This window comes from Narcine bancroftii, chromosome 2, assembly GCF_036971445.1.
Source record: "Narcine bancroftii isolate sNarBan1 chromosome 2, sNarBan1.hap1, whole genome shotgun sequence".
Taxonomy (NCBI): domain Eukaryota; kingdom Metazoa; phylum Chordata; class Chondrichthyes; order Torpediniformes; family Narcinidae; genus Narcine; species Narcine bancroftii.
In genome coordinates, this window is record NC_091470.1 from 149416683 (window position 1) to 149431908 (window position 15226).

The following is a 15226-nucleotide window of genomic DNA, read 5'->3' on the forward strand; positions in this document are numbered from 1 at the left end:
GAGTTTTTCACTGTTTATTAGAACTATTAAAACAATTAAACTATATTTAAAACAGTTAACAAAATGGACAATAAAATATTAATATGTTAATACTTTCAAAAGAACGATCAAAAGAACAGTCAAAGAATTTATCTGGACTGTCTACATTTTTTCCCTAGTTCTATCCAGTACAAAGGCTAATTCAAAACTGACTTGTTTATATTAAACCCACAGAAAAAAAGATCTTGGCTAAAAACTGTTACTATGGAGACATACTCATGGCATTCAAAAACATTTCTAGCTGCTTGCAACTTACAATTTATTTTAACCTTTACAGCAGGGTCTCCTCCTCAGGAACAATAGATATAGAATAGTGGAAAAAAGCTGTAGTAACTAAAGGCCTACTTCTCTTCTCATGTTCACTTTCCTATTTTTTTGTTAGCCATAGGCATGTAAACCATAGGCATGCAATCCATAATTCTACATTTCATCGTTTAGATTCTGTTATTCCAAATTGTGTGTCCTTTCTATCCCAGCATTACTTACTATCTCACTATTCTCCCTTATATATGATTTTCTTGATATCTTCTCAGTTTTGTGCAGTTTATGTAAGTTTTCAACATGGATGTTTCATGTGCAACTACAGGTTGAACACTTTAATGTGCCTTTTGAAATAACCACCCCTGTGGAGACATAACATCCTGAGGTACTTGTGAGTGGATCCTGCAGAGATGATTGGATGAGATGTTGGTATAAGTGGATAGGTATCACACATCATCTCACTGCTCAAAACTAATTCAGTCCTCGTGGCTGTGGCTCTTCTACAGTCATGGCAATTGACACACAGTGAGCTACACAGCAGGAGAACAAGTAGAACAGGCTTTAGTAAGAACAGTGCAAAGTGAATCAAAATCAAAAAATGGAACCAAAAAGATATTGAAAACGTACGGCAGATCTGTCAGTAATCTTAATATGAAAAGATGGGCTGACTGTCAGCTTTGCTTCATTGGTAATATGTTGAGAATTGACACAAGAAGAGTGTAGACTCAGCTCCACCTCAGGGCAAAAAAAAATCACAGAATGCATCATAAAACTGAAGGAATATAGTGATCTCAGAACTCCCATTCATCATCGTAGATGTTGAATCATTCCTTTCAAAGTACCCAAAAAAAAATCACCTGAAGCTTTTCCTGGTGTCATATCATCCATCCTCACCCAATACCAGTCCTGTATTTACCCTGTTTGCCATACACTAAAACTTAAAGCCTGCAAGATAATTTGTTGATTGAGATGTTTCTGAGTGTGAGTGTGGATGTGGGTGTGTGTGTGTGTGCATGTGAGAGAGAGTGACTTTCAGGTGGAATTTCTCATCAATTCTGATAAAAGTTAGGATCCACAATTTCTTTTGGAAGTTATGTCATTATCAAGACAAAGTTATTCCTTTCTACAAATATTTCATTTTAAAAAATCAGTAAGTATTGATAAAGAAGTCTCTTACACAATCAGGTCTTTATTTTTTTATCCATAGTACCACACTTTGAAGCAGAAATCAACAGGCCATTCGCAAGAATTTTAACTGAATTTGTCTCTCCCCCTTGGGACTTATGAAAAAGAAACTAAATAGCATAGCTGTTTAAGAAGTTCTGCCTGATCTATCAGATTTTCATAGAAGAAACTCATGAAGTTATCTGCTGAAGGCATCAGGTGAAAACAGGACAAGCAATAGGAATGGAGTTTGGGGCATCAGATTAGTGAGGACGGTGGTTGGGACTCAAGAGTAAGGGAATGGGGTTATGGATGGGAGAAAATAGTTTTAGCAGTGGGAAGAAAGGATTAAGATAAACATATTTCTGGCATCCTTGCCCAATGCTAACCAGTTAAGAGCATAGATTAAAGATTGCCAAAGAAGGCACCACCTGAATATTGTGGCCTGTTTCTGAAAAAGAGCTTTGCGTTTCATTCACTCTTGATGACAAAATTGCATTAGAGCCCAAACATTGATGTCAGGAATTGTCCAAGTAAATCTTGCTAAGTTTTAACACTTAAATTCTGTGAAAATAACAGTGATTTGAAATTGAGTTTCCAAGCAGTAATTTCATTGCAGACTTGAAAGGATTACTAGCATTAACTCCACACAGGAACTCAGAAATGTGTACAGATAAACTGAAGCATTTTTATGAGGTTCTGTTACAATGAATTCAGAACCAGAGTGTTGGTTTTAACTAGTTTGTCTATTCATGTCATTGGCATTCCTTAAAGGAACAAAAGAAGAAAACAAAAAAATTCATTTCAAAAGTATAAAAACTTTTTAACAAATTTCCATTGTTAACTGTTTAACTGTTTAGATTGTTCATGGCCCATTGTTAATTGTTTAAATTGTTCATGATGGTAAACTGCATATAGTCTGGCATTATAGACATTAATTAATTGATTTTTTTTCTGACTTTTATCCCTCGACATCTACTTACAAAGTTGAGAACCTACCTCTAACAGTAGATCACAGATAGAGATTGAATTTAAAATGCTTTCATTTTTTTGTTTAATAAGTAGCTTTACCCAGAGGGCTTTTAGTAGGATAGAAAGACTAGTAACAAATACATGCAATCTAAATTAGAGAGCAATGTACTCATGTTGTGGAGCACAACATCCAGCCTGACAATCCAGTGAGTACTGAATACTTTCAGTATGAGATGAGATATTCAACTGAACCTCTCATCTGTAAAGGACAGTTATTGAAGAAGGGCAAAAGAGCTGATGAACTAACCATTATTTATCAAGGAACCATTATCAGTAATATAGACTGTTCAGCCATTATCATATTTTTAATTTAGATATACAGCACAGTAAAGGCCCTTCTGGCCCAAGAGCCCACTTCACCCAAATACCCCAATTAAGCTGCAACCCTCATATGTTTTGAAAGGTTGGAAGAAGCAAAAGCACCCAGAGGAAACCCATGCAAATACATGAATAATATACAAACTCCTTACAAACAGCACCAGATTCAACCCCAGTTGTTGGCATTGTAATAGCGTGGCATTAACAACTCATCCTTGATCTTTTCCAGCACCATTGCTCTGAATATACTGTGAAAGTAGGCAGATATATTTCCTACTTTACAGCAAAAAAAACCACAGTGGTTCTTAATGGGCTCATATTACATTCTAGGCCTACAGAATTTGCTAGTTATATGCAAGTCTTTCCTTCCCTTATTGCCAAAGTATTTAATATCATTATGTTGTTGGAAGTACAGATGAATATTTCATGGTGTGTTTTATACTAGTCTCTGTGGTAAACCACTGTATGTATATATTTATCTGCTTGGGCACTCCCATTAGCTGATAGTGCCTGTGGCCCCTCCCACAGGCTCCTGAATAAAGGTGACTGTCCCTCAGACCCCTCCTCAGTTCTGGACAGTTGACCAGCAGAGTAATTTGATTGCAAATAAAAGCCTATCAATTTTGCTCAACTTTTGAGACATTGATGGTGCATCAATTTTATTTGCAATAGTCTTGACAATGGAGCAGATACTGAAGCCAGAGAAACTGAAAATCAACTCTCAATCACCCAAGGCATCTACCAACTTTGAACTCTGGCTGTGCTGCTTTGATGTTTCTGCAGGCATCATCATCCATTGTTTGGTTAGAGAATGCCAAATTACAGGTACTGCACTCCTGAGTCGGGCCCCTGGTGTACTCAATGATCAGGGACGCTGTGTCATATCCAGATAGACAATGTGAGGAACAGGCAGCCAGGCGGTTTATGCAAAGAACAGAGTTGTTGGTCTGGGATATGTTTTGTAGCCACTTAACTGAGAACAATAATAATACTTATATGGCAGTTATCCCGGGTGGTTTGACGTCTATATTGCAACCTCTCGATGTCTACATGAGCAAGCCATTCAAAGACCATGTGCGTGAGAAATGGAATAGATACATGGATGTCGAGTGCAGAAAAGTCATTTACAAAAGATGGTGCAGTGTGTGCTGCATCACTTGATGTGCTGTGTAACTTTGTGCTCAAGGCACGGGACAAAGATAAAGTAGAGAAGGTGATAAAAATCATTTAAAAAGTGGATGATTGCTATCGGACTCTGGCTTTACCCTACCCTCAATTTAGTCTATGTGCCATCTGAGTCCAGTGTGCTCGTTGAATGAAGTGATAGGAGAAGGTATTCGGTTCAACAATCAGTTTATTACACAGCACAAGAATAAAGCTTAACAGAGCTCAAGTTCAGTCGTTAGTTCATAGGTCACCTGCTCAGTGAGCTATTCCCCAAGATTGACTCCTACTGTCCAGTCTCTTCTGTTTATATAGATCAACATTATTACACTGAACAAAAGTTGGCTTTCTTTGCTAGATTCCTTTATCTCAAGCAATTTGAGATCTCAAGCAATTTCCTGCTCTGCAGTTATCTAGGGTGTAGACCTCCCATCTTAATCCTCAAGGCCAGAACATCCTGTTGTCTTGATCAGAAATCAATTCATACCCCATATATTTCTAATTATTTCTTTGTTCTCGTCTGGCCATAGTCTTCTGTTCTACTCAACACCTCCTCATGACTTAGCATTCCTACTAAATTGGTTCATACATTTTCTCTCTTTTGTATTTGGAGGCAGCAAATTCTACACGTACTATAATCAGCCAACTTTGCTAGATACTGTGGCTGTTACTTTATTGCATTCCTATTTCCCTTAAACAGTATAATTGAAGTAAATAGTAAATTTAGTAAATTGTTACATAGTACTTTAATGAATACATAATAAATAGTACATAGGCATATTTTCTATGATTACTTAACCCCTTGGTTCCAACATTGCACACAAGATGATTTATTGTGGGACACTGACGATGAAGCTGAAACCACCTCATCAGATACAGACTGGGACGCATATGATGACTTTTTAAACAGTAGATATGGAGGTACTGCCACCATCTTGGCTTCAGACCATGATAGTGAGAGTAATTTTGAAGTTTTCTAAATGTTTTGTTGTTTTCAGACAACGAAAAACCGTTTTGGCGTATAAGTCAACCTTTGAAAAACCATTTTGGCGTATAAGTCGACCCTTGAAAAACCAAAAAATAACTGACTGTAACAAATTTTTATTGAAAACAACATAATTAGCACCCTTCAAAATCACTATCAACTTATATGCCAGATTAGTGTGGATTGGATTTTGAGCTAAAGTTAAGATCTCAAAATTAGATCTGGCATATAGTCAACCCCCATTTTTTGAGAGATTTTTTGGGGTTTCACAACTCAATTTATATGCTGAAGTATATGGTAGTATTCTAGTTTCCCTTGAACAGCAATCACATCAATCATTCCAGGCAGTTGTGAGTCAACATTTTAAACAATCTCTGAATAAAGAATTGTGCTGATATTTTTCTTCAGAAATTATAGTGACATATTTTGCTGCATTAACATCCTTTTCATTTGTGGATGGGCATAGTCATGTCTAATTTTCAACATCCACAAAAACAGACTTTTGACCCCAAATGATTTCTTTCACTTGAACATTTTCTTTGTAAATTAACAAGGATATAGTGTTGTGATTAGTGCAAGGTCCAGTTCCTGTTCCTGTTTTGCTTTTAACAGCTACAGACTAGAAGTTCAACTGCCTGATTCTTGAAAAACAAAACAAAACATTACTTCACACACAATACTTTCACAGGTTTTATTCCAAAAAAAATCACCTGAATTGAAATACTGTAGATGCTGGTTATCTGAAATTTGTGGAATGAAAAAAAAGCAGAGATGACATACAGTGTAAACTGTATATTTGTGTACAAAAAAAATATTTGTATACAAAAAAAGAAATGAAATGTAAACAAACTGACTATGCATATACAGAATAATCAGTCATAAATAATGTGCAAAGTGAATGAGTCACTGATTGAGCATGTTTAGGAATCTGATGGGGGAGGGGTAGCAACTGTTCCCAAACCTGGACGTATGAATCTTGTGGCATCAGTGAGAGCAGAGCATGTCCTGGGTAGGGTGGATCCTTGTTGATTGCTGCTGCTCTTCAACGGCAGCTTTCCATGCATATGTTCAGTGATTAACATCACTAATTACAGCAATATTTTCATGCATTTCCATATAGATTTCCTCGATGGTGGAGGGAGTTTGCCTAAGATATACTGGGGTTTGTCCTCGAACCTTTTGAGAGCTTTCTGCTCAGACATATTAGTGCTCCCATACCAAGCCATGGTGCAGCCAGTCAGCACACTTTACACTATACATCTGCAGAAGGTTGCCAAGGATTCCAATGTCATACCAAGCTTCCACAAACTCCTTAGAAAATAGAGGCACTGATGTGCCTTCTTCATGATGCCATTAGTATGTTGGGTCTATGAATGGTCCTCTGAGATAGTGACCCTGAGGAATTTAAATTTTCTCATCCTCTCCACCTCTGATTACCCAATGATAATTGGGTCATACACCTCTGGTTTTCCATTCCTAAAGTCTATAATCACCTTCTTGGTTTTTGGCAACATTGAGTGAGAGGTTGTTGAGTTTCAGGTTGAGTTGCCATTTGGAATCATTGCAGTCTTTTTGGTGAAGATATCACAATGTTATTGAAGAGAATTAAGACCCATTGATGAATGAAAATGGCAAAATATTTCAAGGTCAGGATTATGTGCTACTTGAAGGAGAACCTGCAGATGGTAGTATTTCTATGCACCTGCACTTGTTCTTCTTGGTGACAGAAGTTGCAGGTTTGAGAAGAACTGTTTGGCTACCACGGACAGTGGATTTTGTGCAGGAAGATAGATGAGAACAAAGTCAAGTAAGTTTATCATCTCTCATGTTGCTTCACTGATTTTCTACTCCACATCCAAATTGGAGTATCTCCGTTTCAGAATCAGGCCTGCTGAGCCATTTTTAGTGATGGGCGTTCAGGAGTAAATTAGGCGGCATGGACTCATGGGCCAAAATAGCCTGTTACTGTGCTATGTGTCTAAATTTAAAATTTAAATTCTGTACATGGGAAATTTCAGTTATTCTTCCAAATGTTATTCAACATGAATGTGCACTTGTTCATCAGCTGAGGGAATAGTACTCAAAGGGACATTTCCTTGCCCATATTTAATCCAGTGAGCCCTCAATGTTCAGAATTCCATGGTGCTCTCTCCTGCCTGTATTTTATTGTTCCATTGTCTCTAGTACATCTGCCATAGTGTTAATTAAACAGGCTGACATGTTGGCCATGAGGAATTGTTCTGCCAGGATGTCTATGTTAGGCTATTGCTTGACTAGTCTGGAGTAGCTCCCCCAATTTCAAAAGCAGTTATCAGATGTTTGTTAGGAAGGCTTGACAGGGTTGAGTGGGTTGGTGATGACTGCTACATCTGAGTTAAATATTGGCTGGTCCTAGATTCATAGAATTATCTTACCATTCAGCTCAATTTATCCATACTGACCAAGTTATCTATCTAAGCTAATGCCATGAACCTACATTTGCCCAAATCTCCCTAAACAAATTCTGCACCATCAAGCCCTTCATGTCCATGATAGTCCCAGTCAATATTAGGAAAGTTAAAATCACCTGCTATTACAATCTTACACCTATCTACAATCCTCCAAAATATTTGTTCCTCCAAATTCCATTGACTAGTGGGGCTCTTTTTGTACATAATCCCATCAAAGTGATTACCCCCTTCTTTTTTTCCAAATTCCACCCCTATAGCCTCATTGGGTGATCCCCAAGGAATATCAGTAATTTCTTCCTGCATTTTATTATTATCAGATGCAAATATTTTACTTTACAATCTCTCAATGGATCCCATTCTTCAATGTAAGGGTGGGTGCTAGTCTATAATTTTGCAGGTTGGCTCCAGAATTATAAATTGTGAGTTAATTGACACCAAAATAATTAACAATATACTGTTTGTTATTTTATAACCAAGGGAACTCTGCTACATTACTTAACTGCCAATGTATAACACTGTGGAGACCCAGCCAAGCAGTGTACCTTAGAAATTGGATCCATAATATTTTCTAATGAAAGCCAGACCAAGCCTGCAACAATAATTCCACTGTTACCCTCTGTTGCTTAGTATTTTGGGTGTCTTAGTTTTACAGGATATATCACTTTAAAAAAGAAGTGAAAATGCATCAAGAGAGCAAAGAGGAAATGGTACAATCAAGAACATAAACATTTGTGGATTCAGTTTTGTATAGGGGAGCAGGTTGATGGAATGTAAATCAGAAGGCACAAAAATGTACATTTGGCTTCAGGTCCTCAGCCATATTTGCAGAAATAGTCTGGACATCCAGCCTTTAATTCTGTTGATTGGTATTCCCAACTCCTCTATTCTTTATTCCACCACTTAATTTGTTCCTCACCAGGTAGAAAGGCAGTGATCAATTCCAACTCCATCAATCCCACCATCCATATATCTAACATATAAATAACCCTAACATAAACTGCTCCAGGACCACCATTGAAACTTTTTTTTCATTAACTGCAATGATAGATATTTGTTCATCTATCCTTTGATATTATTGTTTCTTCTGTCTTGGCATATAATGGTAAGTACATTTTTACTATTGTAATTGGGATATCTTATGAGTCTGTTTCACTGCACCAAATAAGAATTTCTGGACATCTGTACATTGTACTCGTATACATAACATTAATCTCTCATAAGCATTGATTACCAGACAAGTAATACTCTCTGATACCCTCAGATTAGTGACCAGTAACATGTACATCTGGATAGTGAATATTGCTGGACTATTCAATTAAAGGGGAGATCCACAATCTACATTCATTGACTAACCTTCATCTAGGAGCTATATCAGAAATTGCTAGTCAGCTGTGTGGCAGGCTGCACCAAAGGATAATACAGGCACAATACAGTTTGGGGCAACACAGCTTTATTTCACTTGCATAAATATCTAGTTGGCTGCTAGCTGTGCTTACAGAGAGCCTGGGGGGGGGGGGGAGAGAGAGAGAGAGAGAGAGAGAGAGAGAGAGAGAGAGAGAGAGAGAGAGAGAGAGAGCACATGGTCAGGACCTCAGCTTTATACCATGGGCCCTCTGGGTTCACCTGGTGGTCAGATATCATTAGGCTGGGTGCCATGTCTCTAGGCCACCTGTTGGCCGAGTGATGTACTGCAATGTATCATCACAAGCACATAAAAGCACTACAGACAAAGCTGACCCTTTCTTCATCTGATTTTTAGATCCATAAATAGTCTAGCAGGACTATTTGGGATCCTAAGCAGGTTCCTTGGCAGAGCTATAAATTATACACCTGTCTTTCAACTCCACCTGCATGTTCCCCCAATTCAGCAACTTCTATCCATCATCCTTCACACCTTCTTGGTTCACCAATCATCTATCACCCTTTCTCAGCCCTCCCACCATCTCCTCCATATACTGGTCATTACTCTCCATAATGAAGGATTTTGATCCAAAGCGTTGGCAATTAAGTAATGAAAATGCAAAAACCAATGTTATCAATTTACCTTTGACTTTCCCTGGTTTATAGACTCGAAGTAATGTGATCAGTTCAGGGAACTAAGAATGCCTTTTACACTCAACTACTAAATTTGGTTTACCTTCTATACCAACCCCCTCACCCATCCCACCCCTCACAGTTTTGCATCAGCTCCAGTGTAAAGGTCGCACTGAACCAGCTTTTCTTGGTTCAGTGTGAATGCTCTAACCTGACCCAACTTTAAACACAGGTCGTTGACATGCCAACTTACTGGGATCTCAGTGTGAAAACACCTTAAAGTCATAGTGAAAAAATCTTTGTTCCACAGTACGTGCACTGGCCATCAAGTGCCTAACTATACAAATCCCACTTGGTCAAGTTGTTATCTTAATACTTTTGCAATGTTGTAAAAGTACTTGCCTCCATTGCCTCCTTAAGCAATGAGTTCCAGGTTTCACCCACTCCCTGGATGAAAACATTATTTCTCAAACCCCTCTAAACTCATACCCCCTTAACTTAAACCAATGCCTTGTGGTAATTGATACCTCTCACTATCTGATCTACCTATATTGCTCCTAATTTTATATACTTTAATTAGTTCATCCTGAGCATTCTCTACTCTACAGGAAACAAAATCAGCCTCATATATCTGAGACAGTCCATCCTAGGCAACATACTGATGCATCAATCATCTGTATTCCAATAGTGAGACAAGAACCAGAGGACAGGTTAAGGATGAAAGGTGAGATGTTTAAGGGAACATAAGGAAGAATTTCTTCACTCAAAAGTTGGTGAGAATGTGGAATAAGCTGCCAGTAGAGTTGGTGGATGTAGGTTTGATTTCAACATTTAAGAGAAGATTGGCTAGGTATATGGATGGGAGTGATATGGAGGGCTGTAGTTCAGGAGCAGATTGACGGGACGAGGCAAAATAAATATTTGGCACAGACTCAATGTGATGAAAGGCCTGTTTCTGTGCTGCAGTTTTCTTTGGTTCTCTGGTTCTCAGCCACTACAATTGTTCTACTATAGTTCAATTTATATGTCATTTTAAAACTTTCCCCTATGACTCCAGTAACCCCCCAACCAAACTTCCTGCAAGGATATTTGACCTAAATCACTTTGAATTTACTTTATAATTTACTTTACTTTACTTTATAAGGGTTTACTTTACTTTATAAGGGTCCAATTTAGGTAGGACCCTTACAGCTTGTTCAGATCCATCATTCTTAGAAATGATCAATGATCCAGAAACTTTAATCCCTACTTGCTAATTCATATCTTCAGTCATACATTTATTAGACATGAAATTCTTTTTAACATGCTTCCTCACTTGGTAAATTTAAGTCATAGGTCATCCTTCGTTTTACCTATGTAATTCATACCAAACTGAACCAGCCTGTTTATCCTCTCCTTTTAGATTGTATTGCAACTATTCTGAGACATTCTCACCCTAGCACCAGGGTGCTAACATCCTGGATTTGTGTTAATGGCTGCAGAAGCACTAATCCATTCCTCTTATAGTGAGTATCTTATCATTATTGTCCTCAGTCTCTTGCTCCTTCTTCCATATGCAGCTGAGCCACCAACAGTGTCACGGACTTGCCTCTGGCTGAACATTTATCTTACATTTTTCCAACACAGCAAAATGGTTCCGGAGTGAGATCCACTCTGAGGGTTCTCTAACTACATGTTGGCTATTTGATCTAACTGCAAATCTACCTTTAAGATGTGGGAGGAAACCAGACCATCCAAAATAAACTCAGATGTTCACAGGGACAATGTGCAAATTCCTCACAGTGTTGGAGGTTAGGATGAACCCGAGAAGCTGTGCAACTGTGCCAATATATTCTAATAAGATGCGACAGTGGCCAGTTCTTATTTTTGCAGGAATATAATACTCCAATACAGAGACCTAAAGGCTTATGCCTGAAATGAATCATGTACCCTAGCACAGCCAGTCAAGTAGTGGAATAGTGGGGTCTATTCAGTAAATAGTTTCCGCCAAATCCAATCCTGTTGAACAGCAATCACTTGGAATAAGAAATAAATGGATCATATGCCAGATGATGCACAGCATTTTGTAAGCCCAGAAAGCCAGGCAGTTTTGGATGAGGTTAGATCATTCCTGGAGAAGGCCTGAACAGCAACACATTATTAGGAATAAAGAAATATTTCTAGCTTGTTATAAGCAGTTTTCACTGCATGTGCATTAGAGCATAATTATCATTTTATGAATCATTATAAAGTAAATTCAAAGTGATTTAGGAAGGCTGTAATACACCAGTGGATGAACGCAGTGTACAGTCGAGCTACACAGATGTCTTGTCTTAAGTAATAATGCATAATCCGTAGACTTTCAAACTGAGATTTCCTGACAGGTCCCAAGGATCTGCCAAAGCCATCGTATTTCCTAATATTATTTCACAGTATTCCTGTCATTAGCAATGATTCCTATTGGGTAATTGATGTTTTATGTGTAGTTAGGATAAGAAGGGAAATGTCCTTTTATCCTTTTCAATTTTTGGGCAGGTTCTTCCTTCCCTTCCACTGCTCACCACTTCTTTACCTAGAACTATTGTCTTAGAGTGGTGCAGATCTGAATTCATCATGGTTGTTTCTTCCATCATCTATAACCAGGAGATATGTTACTGACTAAACACAATAGACAATGTAAAACAAAGTGATGCACACTAAAGTGTTAGATTAATTCCCAGTCTGTACTAAATGACTCATCCCAGTTGGGAAAGAGGTGAAGATGGGAGGTCTATAATCACCTTCTACACCCCTGAACCAGAAAACTTAGTCTGGTTTTCCTGCTTTTGATCACTAGCAAGAGACTTGGATTGGAAACCTTTTGAGTTTAATTTACACAAGGCTTTTGTTGCTTATCCCCCATGATTTCAGCTGAGTAGAAGTTTGCTCCACTTTGCTTTTGTGGTCATGTTTGAAAGTTCGCTTAACTCATTGGTAGGATTTAAAATCTTGAACTGTTAGTCACAGTAAATGGAAGTCACAACCGATTGTTCAAATGGAGATAAAATATCCACTCCACTGGTTTTGAATAATTGATCCATTAAAGTAAATGCTCCTTTTTTTCTTTCTATTTTTCTGCTTACTAATAATTTTGAAAGTGTGGTAATTGTAAACCTCCTAAATCATATCGCCATGTCAACTTTTGCATAGAAATTCTAGACAGCTTGCCTTTTCATAAAAACAAATGAACTGCTTTATTTAATTCCTTAAAAAAACTTTCCCAGTATAGCACATGGAATAGATTGAAACAAATACTGAATACGTGGATATTTATTCATTTTAATACAATTTACCTATCCAATCAATGTTAAAGTAATGTGATCAGTTCAGGGAACTAAGAATGCCTTTTACACTATCTATTTAAATCAGATTTAATCTTATTTAATAATGGCACATAATTTAAGCTATATAAATGTTGATATTCTTTATCCACTATTATGCCTAAATACTTAATTTTATCCAACCATTTAAACTTCGTAAGTTGTTTACAGTCTGAATAATCTCCATCTGAAATTGGTAAAATCTCACTTTTATCCCAATTTACTTTATATGAGATTGCCCCATACCGTTTCAACAAAATTTTTAATATTTTTAAATAATTCTTAGGATAATACAAATATATCAGCACATCATCTGCAAACAGATTAATTTTGTACTCTTGCCCACCAGTTGTAATTCCCTTAATATTCATTTCTTACCTAATTGCTTGGGCCAATGGTTCTATAACTAACGCAAATAAGGCTGGTGACAGCGGGCAGCCCTGTCTAGTTGATCAAAATAAATTAAATACCTGCGAAATCTGTCCATTTGTCACCATTCGACCAGAAGGATTAGTATATAAAGCCTTAACCCAACCGGTAAAGAGTGGTCCAAATTTATATCTTTCTAACACCTTAAATAAAAAGATTCAACTCCACACAGTTGAAAGCCTTTTCCGTGTCTCGCCCTAGTATCATTGGCTGGTTGAGTTGCTGCCTTGAAGCATTAATTATTGTAATTAAATTTTGTAATATTATCAACTGAATACCTATTCTTGATAAATCCTGCTTGATCCACATGTACCAATTTTGGTAAGAAATTAGCTAATCTGTTTGCTAAAACTTTTGCTACAATCTTATAATCTACAATCAATAAAGATATTGGTCTGTATGAAGCTACTTTTAGTGGGTCTCTGACTTTCTTTGGTATAACTGTTATTAATACCCTTGAAAATGACTCTGGAAATAAACCTTTTTCAGTAGCTTGCTTAAGTACATCAGTATATACCGGAAATAACAAATCATGAAATTCTTTATAAAATTCCATTGTAAACTCATCTTCTCCTGGCAATATGCCACTCGGGCATAGATTGTAATGTCTCCTTGAGTTCTAAATCAGTAAATGAACCATCCAACTTCTTAATATCTTCTTCCTCTAATAAAGGCAAATTTAAATGCGCCAAAAAAGATTCAATCTGCTCCATATCCGAAATCCCTTCAGATGTTTATAAATCCCGCTTAAAATGTACGAAATTCATCATTAATATCCTGTGGTTTATAAGTGATGTCTGAATTTCTCCTAACTGCATTGATCATTCTAGAAATTTGTTCAGTTTTCAACTGCCAAGCTAAAACCTTTTGATACATAAAAAGGTGCCTTTTACTTTAGAATCTTTTTCTGCTAATGCAGGTAGGGTTTTAAAGGTTAATTGTAAACTATTTTCAGAGGCTTGGACTTTGATGAAGGTGTACACACCGAATGAAGATAATGTAGAATTTATTACTGATGCATTTTTGTATTTGAATCAATCAAATACAACTGAGTTGATGAGGGATTTAAATTTAATGGAAATATGGCAATGGATGAATGCGACTGAAAAGGATTTTTTGTTTTATTCTGCATGTCATGATTCGTTTTCAAGAATAGAATTTTTTCTGGTATCAGAACATTTGCAGGGTTGAGTTGGACAGGCTGAGTATAAGAGTAGGATTCTGTCAGATCACTCATTATTGTTAATGTGTAGTATTGCTGAGATGGCAGAAATTAATTATAGTTGGAGATTTAATGAAATGTTGTTTAAAAAAAACCTGAATTTATCATGTTTGTAAGAGACCAGATTAGGTTTTTTTTAAGAAAGAAATGAGGGTTCTGTTCAAAGTAAGTTTACGTTATGGGATACTTCAAAAGCATATTTACGAGGTCAAATTATTAGTTATGCAACAAAAGTGAAGAAGCAATATATAGCAGAAGTTCAGGACTTAGAAAAAGAAATTGCAGCATTAGAGAAGACATTTCAGAAGAATTCAACAGAGGACAATAAAATACAGATGTCTAAATTGAAGCTTCGTTACAATACAATGCAAACCTATAGTTATGAAAAAATGATTCAGCAATCGAAAGACTGTTATTTTGAGTTGGGCGAAAGTAAACTCTCTTAATGCTCTGACCAAGAATAATCCAGTAAAACTGATTTATTAATAATTTTGTTCGTCTAATGGCTGTAGATGGGATCTTCCTGTAAATAAATTAACATTGAGTATCTATAAAGTAACAGCTTACTAATTAACCTGGGTTTAATATGTAGAATGGTCATTTGCACTAAAAACCAGAGGGCTGTCCATACCCACTGTGGAAACAGTCCCTCAATAAAAATGGAGTGTTTTTAAAAGGGAAGGGTAAATCATGATGGTTGAGAGATCCTGGATGAGAAAGGGATATGAATTTGTACCGCAGTGATGAAAAGAGATCTTTTTTCTCTCTTAAGAGCTGACTATTCTTAATA

The 15226-nt window shown here is 36.9% G+C and overlaps 1 protein-coding gene across 13 annotated transcripts in view; it reads left to right on the forward strand.

Moving 5' to 3' along the window:
* The window catches only part of prdm16 (PR domain containing 16), an 829575-nt gene that overhangs the window by 567423 nt on the left and 246926 nt on the right, over positions 1-15226 (forward strand). The window lies entirely within an intron of this gene.